Here is a 23305-nt window from a genome sequence, read left to right as displayed (position 1 = left end):
CACAGTGAATTTCATCTATCTGTCCTCTTACTTCTGCCTTATCTCTTTGCAATAGTTCCACCAGGATCTCCGCCTTTTCTCCCAACTCTTCATCTTTTTCTTCCACGATATTTTGAAATCGTAAAAAATATGAAGCTTTCTCCATTTCCAAAAACGCAATTGATTCTGTCAGCTCCCTATTTAGCTGCAGAGACTTCTGCTCCATCATTTCCATTTTATTGTCCACTTGATACATTTTTGTTTCCATTTTTTTAATTCTTTGTTCATTTTCCATCATCACTTGTTGGATATTCTCTATTTTATCATTCATATTTTTGATATCATCTTTCACTTCTCCAATTTCATTTTTAATTTTCTTACGGTGTATTTTCATCTTTTCATGATTGTCAGCAATTTTCTCCTGTGTTTTCATTAATGTTTCTTGTATCATTTGCAGCATACTCTGCATACTCTGCCTATTCACTGTCAATTCTGATTTTTCTTTTTCGTTTCCCAGCATATTTTCTATGGTTCTCTGGTTTGATGGTGATGCAGCTATAGGTGGAAGAATTGTGGCTGTTTTTTTCCCTACTTTAGTTATAGTTGCCATGCTTGACATTCTTATCACTTGAGTAAAGTTCTTCCACAATATCATATAGTAAATAACAACAAAATACTTTTATACACACGTTTTTATATACTGGTTATTTATTCTGTCTGTATTTTCTAGAAAAGTTTATTCTATATATATCTAACTACCCAACATTATATCAGTCTATAAATTCTATATACAAGCTTACTCTAAAGTTATATGATATCTAATATGGTTGATAATATTCTTAAATTATTTTATCTGTTCACAGTTACTATCAATATACAGTTTTTATCTCTCAATATTTTATCACCTCTTTAAATCTCAATCAATATCTATCTTTATATATGTTTATAAATAACTTTAAATTATTCACTTATTCTTTAAATCTATAAATCTATAATTTATAATTCATTAATCTATTACAATTTACTTTTTCAATTCTTTCTTATTGTTTATAATTATCAGTGTTCAAATATATCAGTTAATTCCTTTCTTGTTTCTTGTTTCTTATTTCTTTCTCCAAACCGTTTCTTCCTGTCATCCAGTCTCTGTGTAAATCTATATGAGGCAATGTTGCATCAGTCTTACTCAGTTCTTTAATCAAGTCTTCACTTCCACACAATATCACCTTTTCTTTCCTTATTTGCTTCTATATCTCCAATAGCCTGATTTTCAAAGTTATAATATTTCAAAAATATACTTCCTTTAAAGTTGTAATAATAGTCAGTCTCCTACTGGCTATCTTCATATTCTCCAATCTCCACTTCTCCACACTCTACTTTTCACAATCCTTAAGATCCTCTCGCAGTTAGTGTCAATTCCTCATGCTTTACAGAATCCACTTATTGGACTCTTCCTGTTTTATGCTAGGCTTTCTCAGATCCGTCTCACCGCTCTGCGCTCTACTCCATTTTAGGTGTCTCTTTTCCGGACATGCTTTGTCCTTCTCCTTAGACCCTTACTCTCTCCATGCCTCCAATCCACAAAATATTTCTCACCTCCTTCTGGGGTTATCTTCGCTACCAAACAAAGCTGTCGTTTTCCACTTTTTGCTTCCTTCTTATGCAGCTGTCATTGCTCCCAATCTGTCTTAAAGGCAGACTCTTTCTTCACCGGATTTAAGAGGGTTGCTCCTGTCCGCTCGGGCGATTGCTTTTTGTCCAGTGTCTTCAGAGCTTCCTCTTTAGTTTCCCAATCTCTATGGGATCGGTATTGCCCTTAAAGAGCTCCTGATGAAGAATTTTCAGGATTTGGGTACGGAGCTCCATTCCCTTTCTCCCGCTCCGCGATGATGTCACCACCAGAAGTCTTCTAAATTCAATCTTATGAGGCAATGTTCCTGAAAGGAAGAAGCCAATATCAAAACCACTTCTGAAAAATTGGACACAATTGAATGGAAACATGAAAAATCATAACCTTATGATTTCACTGTAAACTAATCCTCCACTCTGGAAACTTCAAAATGTAAAAGTGTACAAAAATTGGCTTTGTTAATAGTCCCAGATGCTCATTGAGTATCTTAGTGTATTTATTTGGTGGTGTGACTGGTCCTTTCTAACCTTTTTATTTATTGATTCCCTCTTTAACATAGACAATTTTAACTTCTAAATATTAAGAAACTAACTTCTGCCAATTGGAATTGTGGAATTGCGGCTTTGAAATTGATCTAATAATATTTATTAATACAACTAATTGTTTTTATGTTAATATTTTTTAGAAATGTGGCAATCATTCAGAGGGGCACTTGGGCTTTGGTGGATTAGAAGCATTTTTGTAAAAAGAGATTGAATAAAACATTATTTTTATTTATTGTGCTCTAATACATTTATATTTCTAGGAAAACAAAGCCAGAATATTGGAAAGTTCTATCCTATCTTTTTGCCACCCAGGAGATCAACCAGGATTCCAATCTCTTACCCAACATCACCCTGGGTTACACTGTCTACGAAAATTATTTCAATGCAGAAAAGACTTCGGATGCTTTGCTGGACCTGCTTTCAGACGGGGAGGCCAATGTCCCCAACTACAGTTGTGGGAGACAGAGAAACACAGTGGCTGTTCTGGAAGGAGCCAAGAGTGACATCTCCATCCAAATTTCGACCATGTTGGGCATCTACAAAATCCCACAGGTTTGATTTTAATAGGGAAAAAGGTTTAGTTATGCAGCTTTCAGATCTCCTCTCTTGTAAATAAAGAATAAAGGAGACCCTAACTCAGGGGTGTCAAACTCAAAGCCCGGGGACCGGATCCGGCCTGCGGGGTGCTTAGATCTGGCCTGCGTGGCTGCTCTAGAAACAGCAAAGGACCAGCCCATGGTGCCTCTGCCGGTGAAAGCAGAGCTTGGGAGGGCCATGTGCGGATCTCCCAAACTCCATTTTCTCTGGCAGAGGGTTGCAGGAAGCCATCACAGTAGAACAGAGCTTGGAAGCCCGTTTTCGTTGGCAGAGGACTCAGGCCTTCACAGGCACTCCCGATATGGATGATGTCAAGCTGGCCACACCCACTCAGGCCATGCCCACCCCGACCCCCCAAGATCAAATGCAACCCTGATGCAGCCCTCAAAGAAATTGAGTTTAACAACCCTGCCCTAACTCATTGATAGACTCACACTGCAATGAACAAGGACATAGCAATAGCAATAGCACTTAGACTTATATAATGCTTCATAGTGCTTTTACAGCCCTCTCTAAGCGGTTTACAGAGTCAGCCTCTTGCCCCCAACAATCTGGGTCCTCATTTTACTGACCTTAGAAGAATGGAAGGCTGAGTCAACCTTGAGCCTGTTGAGATCTCAACTACCAAATTGCAGGCAACCAGCAGTCAGCAGAAGTAGCCTGCAGGCTCAAAAACAGCCAGGGAAGTGATTGAAATCTGGGAAATGGGCCCCTCATCAGACAATAGGAGTGCTGATTTATCAACAGCTTATCAAGTATTGAGGTGGCGAGGGCTTGGCAGCACAAGGAAACAAAGCCAACGACTTAATAGCCAGTCATCAACACCCCTATCAACAAACTAAAACGTCATAAAACCCCCAAACCTTTAACCTAAAACTGTCTACTGTTGACCTTACCCCATTCCTAAGAGGTCTGTAAGGGGCGTGCATAAGAACACCAGCATGCCTACCATCCCTGTCCTAATGTTCCCTTTAATTGTATGTATGTATGTATGTATGTATGTATGTATGTATGTATGTATGTATTTATTTATTTATTTATTTATTTATTTATTTATTTATTTATTTATTTATTTATTTATTTCTATACCGCCCTTCTCCCGAAGGACTCAGGGCGGTGTACAGCCTGATTAAAAGCACAAAGACAGACAAAATTTAAAAATAATTTAAAATTATTAAATAATTGGCTCAATTATAAAACCCCCAAATTTAAAATCCCATATTTAAAACCAATTAAAATCTTTACATTGATAGCCCAGCCTGGCGGAACAACAAGGTTTTGAGGGCACAGCGAAATACACGGAGATCGGAGATCTTACGCACTTCCGGGGGCAGTTCATTCCAAAGGGCAGGGGCTCCCACAGAGAAGGCCCTCCCCCTGGGTGTCACCAGCTGACATAATTTGGCTGATGGCACCCTGAGGAGAACCTCTCTGTGGGAATGGACTAGCCGGTGGGAGGCTACTGGTGGCAGAAGACGGTCTCAAAGATACCCAGGTCCAATGCCATGGAGTGCTTTAAAGGTGGTAACCAACACCTTGAATCACACCCAGAAGACCACTGGGAGCCAGTGCAGCTCACACAGGAGGGGTGTCACGTGGGCACAACGAGTTGCACCCATAACCACCCGCGCGGCCACATTCTGGACCAGTTGGAGCCTCCGGGTGCTTTTTCAAGGGGAGCCCCATGTAGAGAGCATTACAGTAGTCCAGTCGGGAGGTGACAAGGGTGTGAGTGACCTGTGCGCAAGGCATTGCGATCCAGAAAGGGCTGCAACTGGCGAATCAGGCGAACCTGATAAAAAGCCCCCCTGGCCACGGCCGTCATATGTTCTTCTAAAGACAGCCATGCATCCAGGAGAACGCCCAGATTGCAAGCCCTCTCTGTGGGGGGTAAAGACTCACCCCCAATAGTCATTTTACGTATTCATTTTACGTATTCAATTCATGTTTATACTTATATATTATCTAATATGTACTCAACAAAATAAACAAACAAAGAAACAAACAAACAACAAACAAACAAACAAACAAACAAACAATAGGCATCATATAAATACCACACATAGAACAGCCCAAACCTGAGGATGGGCTCCAGCATGAGTTTAAAAGCTCGGAAGACTAAACCTCTGATCCCGTTGATTAACCCAGATTGGATCCTGCAGCATTAAAAATAAAGGATCTGGTTATCCAATAAGAGAGAAAGTTTAGAGCAGCCATATTCCTGCCTATCATGAAGCCAGCCCAGATTAGGGGCTTTCTGATTCGTGGAGAATTTTTCAAATTCAAAGAAACCAATGAACAAAGAAACAACGTGTGAAACTAAGAGCCATCAGTGTAGAAAGTGAATGTACAGCCAGTATAGTTATCCTAACTTTTGAATATTAATGAATATCAAATAAAATTCTTCTTCTTCTTCTTCTTCTTCTTCTTCTTCTTCTTCTTCTTCTTCTTCTTCTTCTTCTTCTTCTTCTTCTTCTTCTTCTTCTTCTCCTTCTCCTCCTCCTCCTCCTCCTCCTCCTCCTCCTCCTCCTCCTCCTCCTCCTCCTCCTCCTCCTCTTCTTCTTCTTCTTCTTCTTCTTCTTCTTCTTCTTCTTCTTCTTCTTCTTCTTCTTCTTCTTCTTCTTCTTCTTCTTCTTCTTCTTCTCCTCCTCCTCCTCCTCCTCCTCCCCTCCTCCTCCTCCTCCTCCTCCTCCTCCTCCTCCTCCTCCTCTTCTTCTTCTTCTTCTTCTTCTTCTTCTCCTTCTCCTTCTCCTCCTCCTCCTCCTCCTCCTCCTCCTCCTCCTCCTCCTCCTCCTTCTTCTTTCTTTTTAGATCAGTTACACTTTTACTTCCCAGGTTCTGAATGACAAAAGCCAATTTCCTTTCTTCTACCCAATGCTCCCCTCTGAAGGAGTCCAGTACCCAGGGATGGTCAAAGTGCTCCTTCATTTCCGGTGGACCTTGATTGGTCTGATTGCTCCAGACACTAATCAGGGACAGAAATTCATGAGGACGATGACCGCCGTGCTGATAAGGAATGACATTTGTCCAGTTTTATCAGAAACCTTTTCCATAATTAGCAAGAAACTCTTCAAGCTTCCTGACACATACCACACTTGGAGACAAGTGAATGTCTTTCTTTATGGTGCAGAGATGGATTCAATAGCAGTTGAGTTATTACTTATTCATAGAGCCATTGAAGGTTTTAAGGAACCTGTTAAAGGCAAGGTCCTAATGACAACTTTGCTGAGTGACTTACACTTATATTTAACAGAAATCGCCAAGCTCATCGGACAAATCCATAGCATTTTTTCCTTTCCTATGAAAACAAAGCAAACAGCAAACTATGCTGTATCTCGGCATTTCTACTCTACAGTGCAAGACTTTTCAGAGAGATCTTTTACACGTTTCTATGCCAAGGATGACTTTTCAGTTAAAATCTGGAGACAGTGCAGAGAAAGTGAAGAACTGGAAGTTCTGCCCCAGGAGCTAATTGATCGTATTTTGTCAATAGACAACTATTTCACTTACAATACAGTCTGGGCTGTGGCACAGACGTTACATGCAGCCTTTTTATCTCGTTCTAAAAGGACAAGGAATAACGATGGTAAAAACATGGAAATTCCATGGTTGAAAGCTTGGCAGGTAATTGTTTTTCTTTGTTATGTTTTTCCTCTTGAAGATAAGAATCAATTTTATAAGTGTCAGAACTGAATAGTTATTCTGAAAAATTAGTTGAATTTTTTTATATATAGAAAGTACATTGAATGAAAACATTCTGTTCCTCTCTCTTTTGCATTAGTCACTTCTTCTCTTTAGTTAGTAACTGTCAGCTGTCCCAACTTAGTCAATTAGAAAAGAAAGACTCTTGAATCCATTGTTAATGAAAACATAGTTTCCTAAAGTCAAATATTATAGCGTAGCAAAGCCGGATCTGAACTTCCCCACCCAAAGCATCTGGTTAACTCTTCCCTTCTCCCCATCTTTCCCCTTGGTTATCTCTCATTGTCCAATTACATTGAATCAAATTGTTTTGGTAACAATCCATGGCTTGGCGGGCTGGAGAGTGTTGTATTCCATGGGATAACCTTGGAACAGCTGACCGTTCGCACGACACAGCACAATGAGTAGTTTCAATCCCCCTTATCCCCCTCCCTCCCCCATTGCATACGGTAGACTGGCATCTGCCAAACTATGGCTGGTGCAGCAGGTGAGAATCCTGACAGTAAATTGTTTTAAATTATTTTTCAAATAAAATATTTTAGCATTCAAATGGGCATGCTCCATTTTCTTTTCATATAAACTGATGGGGGGAGAGGAAGCAAAACTTAGAGAGGCTTTTAGGATTCCAGCCAGGCCCTTGAAAGAAGTGAGACAAGAATCTGCAAGGATTTCAGAAATGCTAATTTATTGTTAATGAGTTTGAAAACTTGTCCGAGTGAGTCTCTGACCCGTCTCAGCGTTGGTCCAGTTGAAAGACAATTACCCTGCAAGTTAGTAGATCCTAGAATTAGAAATTAAATGTTTTTAAATTGTCTGTAAATGATTGAGAAATAAATCTGAAACTTTCACTGTGTGTGTGTCCATTCATCCACAGCACAAACTAAGTGTCAGGGTTCCAAGTAACACCCCCAACAAAAGAAGATTCCGAGGCTTGAATTTCCTCAAAGTTCCATTTTATTGAAGATGTCATATTGGCACATCTGGGAAAACCCAAATCTGAAAGCTTCCAGGTTTTCCCCACCCAAAAGGAAGTTCAAGTCCCTGCCGAGCACCCACATGTCCATCACATTGCCAATCAGGCACCATCCAAAACTGAAGATACCTCCCAGTGACCTCATGCAGCTTGGCCTTGATTCTCTGAGAAAAGAATGTTATTTTGACTACATGTCATCCATACTCTATACAATCCCCCCCTCCCTATTTCCCACAGTAGGAAATGTGGCATGCCTGAAAGCCCAGCTGTAAAAGATGGTTTCCAGGTCTCACACTAAGGGGTCTTACTGTAGTTTTTTCTGTCTACATACAGTCCTGTCTAAACCTACCCATTTTCTCTTCCATCCAGCTTCATACTCCCTTTCAAACTTCTCAGTTTTACAATAATTCCATAGGAGTGTTATATTTGGATAGGAATGGAGAGCTGGTGGCCAATCTGGACATTGTGAACTGGGTGATTTCCTCCAATATGTCTGTTAGCAGAGTGAAATGTGGGAGTCTAGAAAGACAAGGATCCTTGAATTTCAAGTTCATGATCGATCAGAGAGCTATCAAAAGGTTGGAAGTGCTGAACAAGGTGGGGAAAACATATCATTTTACTCTTCCTAAAGCTCTTACCAAGAGGATTGCAGTATTTGGCTTAGGCCCGGGGTACTTGCAGGACCATCTTCAGCCACTCTCCCACCGTCCTGTGCGCTCTCACAGAGTCGGCCTCCTCAGGGTGCCGTCGGCCAAACAATGTCGGCTGATGGCCCCCAGGAGGAGGGCGTTCTCTGTGGGAGCCCCGACCCTCTGGAATGGATTGCCCACCGAGCTCAGGACAGCCCCCGACCTTCTTTCCTTCCGTCGTGAGCTGAAGACGTGGCTCTTTCGTCAACTCAATTGATCCGTTTGGGGGGTACACTGCCATAATTTTAAACTGCTTTTAATAGGGTCACTGATTTTAATTTTATTTCATTGTGATTTGTATTGGAATTTGTCATTTTGTAAGCCGCCTTGAGTCCCCAGGGAGAAAGGCGGCATATAAATCGCAATAATAAAATAAATAATAAATTTGGCAGGATGGGCTTTGGCTATCACCTCAATTTTCTTTGGTTCTTCTTGGGTTAGATGTGCAGGTGTCTAAAAACAATAGTCTCCTTAATGATTGGAATGGTTGAATAGATGAGTGCTTTTTCCATCTCCAATATTGACTTTAATTTTTTTTTACTGTTGTTAGCTGCTCAGAGTAATGGACAACAAGGCAAGAGGCTATATAAGTGAGAAGGGAAAAGGGAGAAAGAAAGGTGTAATGTTACCCCATTACAAAAAAGATGTTGAGACTTTGGAAAAAGTGCGGAGAAGAGCCACTAAAATGATTAAAAAGCCTGGAGATTAAAACATAGGAAGAATTGTTGCACGAATTGGAGATGGCTAATTTAGGGAAAAGTAGGATTAGGGGGGTGACATGATAGCAGTATTCCAATATTGGAGGGTCTGCCACAAAGAAAAGGGGGTCAATTTATTTTCTGAAGTACCAGAAGGCAAGACAAGAAACAATGGATGGAAACTAATCAAGGAGAAAATCAACCTTCAATTAAGGAGAAACTTCCTAACAGTGAGAACAATTAAGCAGTGGAACAGCTTTGCCTTCAGAAGTTGTGGGTGCTTCATCACTGGAGGTTTTTAAGAAGAGACTGGACAACCACTTGTCTGAAATGGTATAGGGTCTCCTGCTTGAGTAGGGGGTTGGACTAAAAGACCTCCAAGGTCCCTTCCAGCTGTATTCTGATTGATCAAAGAGTGAAAACTTTATAGACTTGTGAAAAGGGATAGAGAGTTAATTCACAGGGGCAAGATAATTCATTTCACAAACCAGAGAAACCACGAGACCTTCTTTTGAATAATTTAATATTTAAATTTAGATTCTAAACTAAAAATTGTAGAGATAAGAATTAGAATTAGAAGAGAGAAAGAAGGAAACAACATTCAGCCAAATAAATTTGATGAGCTCCACTTTTTTTACATGGAAAAGTTAAAATTGGAACTGGAGATTTCTAATCCCTCTTTTCTCCTCTTTTTTTGACATAAATTCGTGATTCGTGATTCCCTGGCTCTTTTGCGGTCAGTACCGACCTTTGCCCCATAATCCCTTCCTTTCCGATCCCCAATTCTCATTGGCTATCCCCAATCCTCATTGGCTATCTTCCAAGCCACTTTCCTCATCCCTTCTCTGTCAGATCACAGGAATGTCTCCCTCCTCCCATCTCCGAGGAGACAGAATCTTCAAAGAAATTAAGTAGGCAAAAGTTCAAGCTTCTCCTCTCCTTATATATGTCAGTGCTGGGATGCTGACATTCTGGATGTTTTCTCTGTTCAGCCCCTGCCTCCTTCCAGGTGTGTGGAAAGTTGTCGTCCTGGATTCGTGAAAGTGGCTCTGGAAGGGAAGCCCATCTGCTGCTATGACTGTCTCCCTTGTGCCGAAGGAACCATCTCCACCATGGAAGGTGGGTAACCCCAGAAGAAAGGGATTGACATTTGAGAAAAGCATATACACCAACATTTTCCCATAACAAACAATTATGATAGGTTTTGCTACATATATTAATTTCCTAATTAATTGTAAGAAATTATATTGAAGGCTAAACTGTGATAGGACATTAAAAGGACAAGTTTAAGAAAGAGATGGAATCTGTTGCTCTTTCAATCTTACAATGCAGCTTTCATCTTTCCAACTGCTATTTGCAGATCTTGACTGGGTCATTGATCAGATTCTTACAACCATGTTTGTATGGAACCATTTCTTTATACAGCTATTGGTCCTGGTCTTAAATTTCCATAATTGCTAAGAGGCAGGGAACTGTCTTTGATTTTTCCAGAACCCAGAAACCTCTCTGTGTGCCTGTCCCATTTCCTAATCCTCCTTTCTGTGTTCACAATCCAAATGAGAGGAATCTCAAATTGTGGTCCTGATACTGAACAGAGATTAGACTTCCTGAATAAAATTCCCATTTCAATTCCTGGATTAAATCCTAATTGGGGAAGAGCAGAGCACAGAAGTGCTGATGGAAGCTCTACTAAGTAGACCTTCACCTATGCTTCATTTCATTCTAGACAGGATTTGACTGGTCCCTAAAGCACTGATAAAAGGCTGGGCTTTTATTTTTAACAAGTTTAGCAGTGGAATGTTAAAACCGTGGACCTCCCTCCCTCTCTTCTTTCTTTCCTTCCTTCCCTACAAAAGGGGAAAGGGAGATATTAAAAAATAAAAAGAAAGAAAAGAAAAATGAAATTAGGATGAAATTATGTGTTATGTTGTAGGCCTCCCAGAGTCACTTTAAAATGAGAAGGGTGGCAAATTCGTTCGTTCATTCATTCATTCATTCATTCATTCATTCATTCATGGTTCTTCTTCTATCTAGAGCAAAATGAAGATACATATTAATTTCATCCACATTCAGTCATCCACACAAATTTCACATGATCATTGCATTTTATTTAAGTATATGCTTAACGGGAAATCCTTGCTCTTGCTTGCTCTTTTCAGATGCGCAGAAATGCACCAAATGTCTAGAAGATCGGCATCCAAACATCAAACGGATTCACTGTATTCCCAAGATTAAAAATTTCCTTTCTTATAAAGAAACTCTGGGGATCATCTTAGCTTCCATTACCCTGTTCATGTTTTTAATCACAGGCTTTGTTTTGGGAATATTCATTAAATTCCTGGAAACTCCTATCATCAAAGCCAACAATCGGGACCTCTCCTTCATCCTCCTGGTCTCCCTGCTGCTTTCCATCTTGACCTCCTTTCTGTACATTGGGCGACCAACAAAACAGACCTGCCTTCTCCGTCAAACCGTTTTCAGTGTCATCTTCTCTATTGCCATTTCTTCAATCTTGGCCAAAACAATAACAGTGGTGTTAGCCTTCTTGGCCACTAAACCAGGAAATAAAGTGCAGAGATGGCTGGGAAAAAGCTTGGCCAACTCCATCATCGTTTCTTGCTCCGGTGTCCAAGTTGTCATCTGCAGCATTTGGTTGGGCATTTCTCCCCCATTCCCAGACTCTGACATGTATTCCCAGTCAGGGGAGATCATTCTGCAATGCAGTGAAGGGTCTGTCACCATGTTTTACTCTGCTCTTGGTTATATGGGCTTCCTGGCTGCCATCTGCTTCACTGTGGCTTTCCTGGCCAGGAATCTCCCTGGGGCCTTCAACGAAGCCAAGCTAATCACCTTTAGCATGCTGGTCTTCTGCAGTGTTTGGGTGTCTTTCGTGCCCACCTACCTAAGCACCAAAGGAAAATACATGGTGGCCGTACAGGTCTTTTCCATCTTGGCCTCCAATGCTGGCTTAGTGAGCTTTATATTTTTCCCTAAGTGCTATATTATTTACCTAAGACCAGATCTGAATACAAAAGAACATGTAATATCAAAATAATGCAGTAAAAAGTGCGCCTTATACTCAGAAAAATATGGTATATACCGCTTCACAGCCCTCTCTAAGCAGTTTACAGAGTCAGCATATTGTCTCCAACAATATGGCTTAAGAAGAAATTTTAAATGTTTTAATTAGTTTGTATTTTTAATTTTGGGCCAAATTTATATATATATATATATTAATTGTTTTTTAATATTTGTATTTTATGTTTTTTAATTCTGGCTGTACACCGCCCTGAGTCCTTAGGGAGAAGGGCGGTATATAAATTTAAAATAAATAAATAAATAAATAAATAAATAAATAAATAAATAAATAAATAAATAAATAAATAAATAAAATAAAATAAATAAATAAATAAATAACAATCTGAGTCCTTATTTTACCAACCTCAGAAGGATGGAAGGCTGAGTCAACCTTCAGCCTGGTGTGAATCGATCTGCCAAACTGCTGGCGGCCAGTGATCAGCAGTAGTCATCCGCAGTACTGCACTCTAACCACTACACCATCGCGGTTTATGTTTTAACTATAAGCCACCCAGAGTTACAAATGTTATGTGGATGACAATATAACTTTTATAAATAAAATAAAAATAAACCTGACCATTTCTTCATTAAGAGAATGACCAATCTTGAGAACTCTCCCAACCGTTTCACAACTAAGACTGCAGCTTCAACAATACAAATGAGAATAATAGAACGGGAAGGGACCCTGGAGGTGTTCTAGTTCAACCCCCTACTCAAGCAGGAGATACTATATCAATCTATTCAAGTGGTTGTCCAATCTCTAAATCAAATGGATGACAAGAGGGAGGGAGGGAGGAAGGGAGAGAGAAAGAGAAGATTTGAGTTTATTTCCTTAATTATGTAATTCTGCTCTTTTTTCCGCAAGATCTTCCCCTTTTTCCTCAACTTTCTGGAATCTTAGAAAATATTCTACCTTATTCATCTCCAACATAATTATGGATCATTCAAGATCATGATCTACCTTAGTTAATCTATTCTCCATCTCTTCTATTTTCTTATATGTTTGCTCTGTCTCTTCTTCCACTTTCTGGATCCGTTGTTCATTTTTAGTAATTATTTGTTCGATATTGTCTATTTTATCTTCCATTTTTTTGTTCCATCTTTTGCATCCTATCTGCCATGTCTTCATGATTCTTAGCCATAGCTCCTTGTAATGATTCCTGTAATGCTTGAATCATATTTTTCATCTCTGACTGAAAGGAGTTTAATTTTTCATTCTGCAACATGGTGTCTATGGAGCACTGACTTGCTGGGCTTGATGCTGCTAATGACACCGCTGATTATGATGGTGCTGATGATGGGGTTTTCCTCCCTGTTTTATTTGAATTTATATTACTTGTCATTTTGATAGTTTGGAATAATCAACTATTTTAGATAATTATTTAACAAAAACAATCAATCAGTAACCCAACAATCAGTAATACAATAGGTCATCAATAGGTCTCTTCTTCACCACCCCTCCAAGGTGGCTTAGGTCCTCACTCCCAGCCCACCCCAGAGCAACCATAATACAAAATCCTCATTCCTACCCCATCCCAGAGCAATCATAATGCAAAATCCTCACTCCCACCCCATCCCACCCCAGAGCAACCCTAATTCTCTCACTAACCTGCTTTCCAGCTGTGTTCTCCGGCATGCAGGGCAACAAAACAAAAGATGACCACATGTGTTTTTTAAAAAATACAATCACACCTTCCAACTTCTCGGGGAAAAAAAAATCTTGCAAAGTTAGGAGGTCTGATTGAACTTTTTTAAAGAAGAGAATGCCAGAGGTACTTTTTCAAAAGTCAACTGGACTTTCTATTTTCTTGAAGATGTTTCACTTCTTAGCCAAGGAGCATCTTCGGTTCTGAAGAAGCAGCTGAATTCAGATGCTTCTTGGATGAGAAGCGGAATGTTTTCAAGAAAACACGAAGAAAATCCAGTTGCCTTTTGGAAAAGTAGTTTTGGGAGAACCATGACCTGGATGTATGAGAATCTCCACAGGCATTTGTCAGGGGGCTTTCCCCTCCCTTCCCCAATCATAATCCTCAATTACTGGAGCTGCTTTGAGGAATTTGGTACCCTGGCTGGCTGCATGAAGGACTCTTCCCTGGATTTTCAGACAGGGAGGTCTCATTCTTATCTGGAAGTTCTCTCAGCTTTCACTTAGCCACTCTTGGAGCGCCACAAATTGCATTTTTCCCTCATTGCCAGCTTTCCCCTTCTGCACAACAAACTTTCCAGTGAAGAAGGGGCTACAGCTGTTGTATTATAGAACCATAGATACGAGAATCTCCATAGGCATTTCTCAACCTTCCTTATGCATAACCGTCTATTACTGGAGCTGTTTTGAGGAATTCTGTGCCATGGCTGGCTGCATGAAGCCCGCAACCCTTGATTTTCAGACAGTGAAGTCTCATTGTTTTCTGACAGTTTGTCCAGCTTTCCCATTCAGTACCACAAACTGTCCAGTGAAGGAGAGATTGCAGGTATTGATATAACCATTGATATACATTTATCAACCATTGATATACATTTTCATTCACATTAAATGTGGACTTTTCCTTAGCCCTCATATCACCATACGAAGGCAATTCATTTTTCATATGAATTGAAGAGTGGATTATTTTCTCGTCTCCTCATACTCCTGACTAAGTTCCCATTCTCATTTCTGCTATAGAGGAAGAAAGATTTAAAACATTTTGTCTTGAAGAGATGCATTTCTTTATGCTTCTTGGGGAAACAACACCTATTAAATGTCTGCCTGATTACATCTCTCCTAGAGCAGTAATTTTCCAGCTCAATACTGGGATACATTCTCAGGTGAGCCCTTTGTCCATACTGAATACATCGAGTTGGAGATTGTAAATCCAGTGAGGTTTTTTGTAGCATTAAGCATAAATTAGAGTATCTGGTATTATCCAGTCACCAGATGTTTCCATTTTGAACATTCCTGTAATTTAGCACAATATCCCAAGACATTTCCTGTTTCAACATCTTGCAATTCATTATATAACTTCTTTTTAATATTTTTTAATTAAACAGTTTTTAAATTTTTTAAACCATTTTCCTCTTTGCAACATTTCCGCATCAATATACATCCGCTGTATATCCATTTCCCCCCCATGCATCTATATATCTATACGTGTGGTTCCATTATCCTTTATACATATTAACATATTAATATACTAATTTATAAACATACATTTTGTGTCATATTTATACATTTGTAGTTTTGTGAGAGTTTGTATTCTTTTTACAGGTGAGTTTAGTCCATTTATGTTTATTGAAAACATCTTAATTTCCTCCTCCATTTCTTTACTTATATGCCGCTCTTAATTTTCTTGTATTTCTTGCCTCTGTATTTTTTCTCTTGCACCCTCTCATTTTACTCGTTCTTTTTCCTGTTTTCTTCTTTCTTCTCGTTCTTCCTCATTGTCCTCTATTTGATGTTCCTCCTGACTCCTGCTCTCTACCTCTTCTCTACTCTCTTGTTCTTCCTCGGCTGTGAAATGGTGATCGAAGAACTCGTGGGCTTTATCAAGGGTGTCTATTTTGAATGTCTTCTCCTGCCAGGTAATCAAAATGCCTTCCGGAACAAGCCATCTGAACATCACATTATATCTAATTAGTTGTGTGGTTAGGAATTGTAGCGTCTTCTCTGGTTTCTCACTCTCCTAGGTATTTGTCTCAGGATTTGTATTTCTTTTCCTTTATATATTATAGGTTCCTCCCTCGCTTTTTTGTATATTTCGTACTTTATTGCCTTTTTTGTAAACCTCACATATACTTCTTTTGGTAATCTATGTCTCCTTGTGTAGTTTGTGTGTACTCTGTACACTTCATCTATATCTCTCCATATGTCCTGCTTGTTTTTCTGTAATGTGTCTGCGAGTATTTTTGCTATGGTCTTACCTAGGTCTTCTTCCTTTTCTTCCACTATGTTTTGGAACCTTAAGAAATAGGATACTTTTTCCATCTCTAAGAAAACAATCGCTTCCTCTAAGTCCCTACTGGTGAGCATACATTTCTGTTCCATTGTTTCAATTTTTTCCGTGTTTGTTCCATTTTTCTCTCTCTACCGTTTGTATTCTCTGTTCATTCTTAGTGATGGCTTGTTGGATGTTTCCTATTTTATCACCCATTCTTCTGATGTCTTCTTTCATTTCTCCCATGTCGTTCTTAATCTCTTCATGATTTCTTTTTATCTCTTCATGGTTCTTTGCTATCGATTCCTGTGTCCTTGTCATTGCTTCTTGTATCATAAGTAATGTTGCTTGCATGCTCTGTATGTTCAATGTTGAACTTGATTTCTCCGGTCCAAGCATGCTCTCTATTGAACGCTGATTTGAGAGTGATGAAGTTGTGGATGCAGGGTTTGAAGATGCTTTCTTACTTATCTTGGTGATGGTTGTTGTGCGTGTGATCTTCACCACTCGAAGAATGTTTTTCCAAAACAGCATACAATAGTTTGGGTATTTAAGTTTCCTCTTTAGGCCCCCCTCTCACTCTTTCACTATTATATTTTCTCTCTTTTTCCAATTCTAATTATAATTGTTAAACAATAGTACATTAATAATACCTTCAATATGCCTTAAATATATATTTATGTAAATTGATAGTTATAAGATCTTTATACTTTAAAGCAGGTTTATGTAAATATATATATAGCAGCTATGTAAATATATAGGTTTGGTACATGAATTAATATAGTTATAATATTCTTATATTTTAAAACTTTAAGACAGGTTTATCTGAATATATAAATATATATAAAGGCTATGTAAATATATGTTTAATAGACAACAAACTCTAACTTAATCACATATATTTTATACAATTTTTTCAATTATTTCAGTTAATTCTATTTCCTATAGTTCATACAATATTTACTCTATTTTAAACTATCTTTCAATCCTTACTTGTGACAACTTAGATTGACCTCTTTATATATATATTACTATAATCAAAGTTCAATATTCTGTATACTTCCCCGCCCCTCTATTTATTTATTTATTTATTTGTTTGTTTGTTTAAATTTCTATACCGCCCTTCTCCAATATAGGACTCAGGGCGGTGAACAGCCAAAGTAAAAACTAGACATACATACAAAACATACAAAATCTAAAAACTGATTAAAGTAATTAAGTATCTTGGCCGTAATTAAAACTATTCCAATTTAAAATCAATTTAAAATTTGACTCAAGCCAGCCCAGCTAGTTGAAATAAATGGGTTTTCAGGGCCCGACGAAAAATCCGGAGGTCTGTTATTGTACGTAACTCTGGGGGGAGGTTGTTCCAGAGGGTGGGCGCCACCACAGAGAAGGCTCTCCCCCTGGGGGTCGCCAGCCGACATTGTCTGGCGGACGGCACCCTGAGGAGGCCCACTCTGTGTGAGCGTACTGGCCGGTGGGAGGCTATTGGTGGCAGAAGGCGGTCTCGTAAGTACCCCGGCCCTAAGCCATGGAGCGCTTTAAAGGTGGTCACCAACACCTTGAAGCGCACCCGGAAGACCACCGGGAGCCAGTGCAGCTCGCGCAGGAGAGGTGTCACATGGGAGCGCCTCGTCGCCCCCATAATCCCCCGCGCGGCCACGTTCTGGACCAGCTGGAGCCTCCGGGTGCACCCCAGGGGGAGCCCCATGTAGAGAGCGTTGCAGTAGTCCAGGCGGACTATATATATTTAGTATTTATACAAACAGGTCCTCATTGTTAATTCATTTAGTCTTTATCTCCTGATGTCTATTATCTTCTATATCTTTATATTTTCCAAATTTCTTCGACACAGTTTTCTCCTTCTTTTCTCTTTTTATATTCCATCCAGCAAGTCAGTTCAGTATTGCATCAATTCCTAAATGAAACCATTTGGGTTAGTTCTGTAGTTCCTCTAACCCCCCAGATGGCGCTATTGTTCTCCTTGTAGTTTACAGGTTTTTCCCATTTTTAGAGTTCGTAAAGTTTATAAAGTTGTAGGGTTTTTATAATCACCAATCCAGAATAGTCACACATCCAATCCATCACAAAGCATATCCTATATCATGCCCAATGTCCATTTAAGTATAAATCTGGAGTTTCTTTTTTTTTTTAAATCTGTCTTCTCCTCCCTGCACTGTCACTGGTTATTAGATACAATCAACTGCTCCGATCTCTTAGTTGCTGCTGTCTTTGGGGCGGAAATCTTGCCCGATGTCCTCTGAGTTTCCCCTCTGTCCTGTTGATCCCTCTGGGATTAACTGTGCCCGTTTTAGGGCTTCCAGGCAGAAAAATTTAGGCAACGGGAATGGAGCCCCATTCACTTGCTCCGCTCCACCATGATGTCACCGCCAGAAGTCCTTCATATATTCATTATATAACATCTACTGACAGCTAAACTGCAAGAGTTGCTACTTAAACTGTTCTATTCATAAGGTATCTTCATTAGCATCACTTGCACTTTGGTAATTTATATTTAGGTATAACTTCTGCAAGTCCTTCCTGATTCATGCCCTTCCCATATTATCCCTTGAATTATATTATTCTTGCTCACAAAAATTGAAATTTTATTGAGAATTTGGACTTTCTTTATTATGATCCAAACAAAGATGGGACAAATATGAAGAAAAAATGTTCTTATTAATATGAAATGGCATTAGTGGTCTTAAAATGACAGTCACCACAAAAATCCAGTTGATACTTAAAACACATGCCTAGCCTTTGATTTCCATTGGTAAATCCATCTCTCTGGGGCTTCCAGTTGTCAAGAACAGACTCAAAAAAACCCACTCCAAAACTCTTTCCTAATTCAATAAATGAAATTAGGAAATGCATATATTTCAACCACCAAATCTAACATTTAAACAAATCCTCACTGAAATGTATCTGTATAGAGAACTTTCGGCCATTGGGCCTCTTGAAATCCTGTGAAATCCTTTTTCCAGATTTCACAGAATTCTTTGGCATCTACACTGTGGGTCCTTATATGGGAATTAAGAGAATGGTTCATAATAAAACCTTTCCCACACACCATAAATTTATAAGGCTTCTCCCGTGTGGATCCTTTTATGGGTGTTAAGATCACTGTTTGTAGAGAAACTCTTTCTACATTCAATGCATTAATAAATCTTCTCCTGTGTGTGTGTCTTTTTATGGGCAATAAGATTACTACAGTTAGCAAAACATTTTCCACACTCCGTGCAGTTATATGGCTTCTCTCCTGTGTGGATCTTTTTATGGATGTTAAGGTAACGGTTTCTAGAAAAACTCTTTCTACACTCCGTGCATTTATATGGCTTTTCTCCTATATGGAGTCTACTATGGTCAATAAGCTGACAGTTCTTAATAAAGCTCTTTCCACACTCCAGACATTTATGTGGCTTCTCTGTGTGGATCTTTTTATGGAAAATAAGTTCACTGCTGTTAGGGAAGCGATTTCCACATTCAATGCATTTATAAGGCTTCTCCCGTGTGTGTGTCTTTTTATGGGCAATAAGACCACTACAGCCAGTATAGCATTTTCCACACTCCGTGCATTTGTAGGGTTTCTCCCCTGTATGGATTCGACTATGGTAAATAAGTTGACAGTTCTTAATAAAGCTCTTTCCACACTCCAGGCATTTATGTGGCTTCTCCCCTGTGTGGATCTTTTTATGGAAAACAAGGTCACTGCTCCTAGGGAAGCTTTTCCCACATTCCATACATTTATAGGGCTTCTCTCCTGTATGGATTCGTTTATGAACAGTAAGGGAAGAATTTTCACAGAAGCTCTTTCCACACTCCGTGCATTTGTAGGGCTTCTCCCCTGTGTGGATTCTTGTATGTGAACTAAGATTAGCTCTGCGAACAAAGGACTTTCCACACTCCATGCATTTATAAGGCCTTTCCCCTGTGTGGATCTTCTTATGAAATGTAAGGGAACTGTTCCTACTAAAGTTCTTTCCACACTCCATGCATTTATGTGGCTTCTCTCCTGTTTGGGTTCTTTTTTGAGATGTATGGGACTCATTTTTATGAGGAAGAGACTGGGTCCATTTATGAGTTTTTCCATTGTCTCTACATATATAATCTTCTTCTTCCATTTCTGTTTGATAACATTTATCTACATCTAATTTTTTTATGAACAGTTCTGTACATTTTTTGTTTTTTATTTTTCCTTCCTGGGCCATAGAGGCTTTCGTTGCTGCATGAACAGAAGATGAATTTTCCTGATTGTAATTATTTGACTGGTTTCTCTCATGGCTTTCTATTTCCATTAGAATTATAGGGTTCTCTGTATTGTATCCACAACTGATCCTTTGGAACAATTCCCTGGAATCTTCATCTTCTTCTCTGATATTACCTTCACAGGAAAATGAAAATAACTTTAGGGGAAAAGAGCAAAGCACAGGAAGTTTGGATATAATGAATAATTAACTGCTTCAAACTTCTTAGACACAGAGAAGTCCTTCACGAATTTGATCTGGACTTTCTTGATTAAAATTTTGGAAGGTACATCTAGGTTTGTATGGCAAGGGAAAAACCACGGATTAAATATCAAATTCTCGAAGTTTCGAAGGAAATGGGAAGATTTGGTTTCCCAATGTGAAACTGAACTTTGTATTCTGCTGTGCCTTTGGATAAGAAATAGGAGTTGCTCAGAAATAAGAGAACTTTAGAATTAGAAAGGCAAGATGACTCTTTTCCAACAACCCAAGAGGACTCTACACATGGACATCACCAGACGGTCCACATAGAAATCAGATTGACTATGTGCTCTGCAGCCAAAGATGGAGAAGCTCTATACAGCCAGTAAAAACAAGACCAGGAGCTGACTGTGGCTCAGATCATGAGCTTCTCGTTACAAAATTTAGGCTTAAATTGAGGAAGCAGGGAAAAGCACTAGGCCACTCAGGTATGAACTAAATCATATCCCTGATGAATATATAGTAGAGGTGACAAATAGATTTAAGGAATTAGAGCTGATAGACAAGAGTGCCTGAAGAACTATGGACGGAGGTTCGCAACATTGTACAACAGGTAGCAACTAAAATCATCCCAAAGAAAAAGAAAGGCAAGAAAGCAAAATGGCTGTCTGAGGAAGCTTTGCAAATAGCTGAGGAAAGAAGGGAAGAGAAAGGCAAGGGAGAAAGAGAAAGATACACCCAACTGAATGCAGAGAGTAGCTAGACGAGATGAGAATGCCTTCTTAAATGAACAGTGCAAACAAATAGAAGAAAACAGTAGAATATGGGGGACCAGAGATCTCTTCAAGAAAATTGGATATGAAGGGAACGTTTCATTCAAAGATGGGCACGATAAAGGACCAAAATGGCAGGGACCTAACAGAGCCATAAGAGATTAAGAAGAGGTGGTAAAATTACACAGAAGAACTATACAAGAACAAGATTAATGTCCCTAATAACCACGATGAGGTGATCATTGACCTAGAGCCAGACATCCTGGAATGTGAAGTCAAATAGGCCTTAGGAAGTCTTAGCAACAACAAAGCTAGTGGAGGTGACAGTATTCCAGTTAAGCTATTCAAAATCTTAAAAGATGATGCAGTAAAAGTGCTACATTCAATTTTCCATCAAATTTGGAAAACTCAACAGTGGCCACAGGATTGGAAAAGGTCAGTTTACATTCCAATTCCAAAGAAAGGCAATGCCAAAGAATGTACCGCACCATTGCACTCATTTCACCTGCTAGTAAAGTCCACATGCTCAAAATCCTACAAGCTAGGCTCCAGCAGTATGTGGGCTGAGAACTACCAGAAGTACAGGCAAGATTTCGAAGAGGCAGAGGAACTGGAGATCAAATTGCCAACATATGCTGGATCATGGAGAAAGCTAGGGAGTTCCAGAAAAACATCTACTTCTGCCTCATTTTATTTATTTATTTATTTATTTATTTATTTATTTATTTATTTATTTATTTATTTAATTTGTATACCGCCCTTCTCCCAGAAGGGACTCAGGGCGGTGAACAGCCAAAATTAAAAAACATACAAATGCAAAAGTTAAGATAATTAAAAGATTTAAATCATTGGCTATGATTATGCTAAAGCCTTTGATTGTGTGGATCACAACAAATTGAGGCAAGTTCTTAAAGAGATGGGAGTACCAGACCATCTTATTTGTCTCTTGAGAAATCTATATGCAGGTCAAGAAACAACAGTGAGAACTGGACACGGAACCACTGATTGGTTCAATATTGGGAAAAGAGTTCGGCAAGGCTGTATATTGTCGCCCTGCCTATTTAACTTATATGCAGAGCATATCATGAGAAAGGCGGGGCTAGACGAATCACAAGTTGGAATTAAGATTGCCGGGAGAAATATCAACAACCTCAGATATGCAGATGTTACCACTCTAATGGCAGAAAGTGAAGAGGAACTAAAGCGCCTCTTGATAAGGGTGAAGGAGGTGAGTGCAAAGGTTGGCTTGAAACTCAACATTAAGAAAATTAAGATCATGGCATCCGGCCCTCTCAATTCCTGGCAAATAGATGGGGAAGAAATGGAGGTAGTGACAGATTTTATTTTCCTAGGCTGCAAGATCACTGCAGACGGGGACTATAGCCAAGAAATGAAAAGATGCTTGCTCCTGGGGAAGAAAGCTATGGCAAATCTAGACAGCATACTAAAAAGCAGAGACCTCACCCTGCCAACAAAAGTGTATATAGTCAAGGCTATGGTTTTCCCAGTTGCAATGTATGGCTGTGAAAGTTGGACCATAAGGAAGGCTGAGCGCCAAAGAATTGAAGCCTTTGAACTGTGGTGCTGGAGAAGACTCCTGCGAGTCCCTTGGACTGCAAGGCGATCAAACTGGTCAGTCCTAGAGGAGATCAACCCTGACTGCTCTTTAGAAGGCCAGGTCTTGAAGATGAAACTCAAATACTTTGGCCACCTAATGAGAAGGAAGGACTCACTGGAGAAGAGACTAATGCTGGGAAAGATTGAGGGCAAAAGAAGGGGACGACAGAGAATGAGGTGGCTGGATGGAGTCACTGAAGCAGTAGGAGTGAGCTTAAATGGACTCCAGAGGATGGTAGAGGACAGGAAGACCTGCAGGAACGTTGTCCATGGGGTTGCCATGAGTCGGACACAATTTTGCGACTAACAACAACAAAGTATAGGATCAATCTAGATTTTAAAACCATCATGTTAGAAATGCCACATTGAGAATATGAAACAGATATAAACTCAGGCTGTGCCCCAATACATCCTAATGGCTTTCAGTAGAAAAAAAGCAATGGATAACGTCGAGAGCAATTAGAGCTTGAGCTGCAGGAATACCAAATTAAGTCAAGAATGGAAAAACAATATACTGTAGTTTTCATATTATCAGAAACATTCTAGGCAGATAAAGGGAACTATAGTATTCAACAACATAAAGCAGAATTTGAATCTCATTTTGTAGAAAAGATGAATATGTAATTGTGAAAACCTCCAAACATACAGAAAAATATTAAAAAGTGTAT

General features: G+C 39.3%; 1 pseudogene; it reads right to left on the bottom strand.

Annotated features, from left to right (window-relative positions):
• LOC139309996 (zinc finger protein 850-like) overlaps positions 1-23305 on the bottom strand; it is a 247364-nt pseudogene that overhangs the window by 217286 nt on the left and 6773 nt on the right.

This window comes from Pituophis catenifer, unplaced genomic scaffold (genome assembly GCF_029215685.1).
Source record: "Pituophis catenifer annectens isolate HBS135680 unplaced genomic scaffold, rPitCat1.0.hap2 SCAF_2, whole genome shotgun sequence".
Lineage (NCBI taxonomy): Eukaryota > Metazoa > Chordata > Lepidosauria > Squamata > Colubridae > Pituophis > Pituophis catenifer.
Note: the sequence above shows the minus strand (reverse complement) of the source record. Positions and strands in the feature narration are given on the sequence as shown.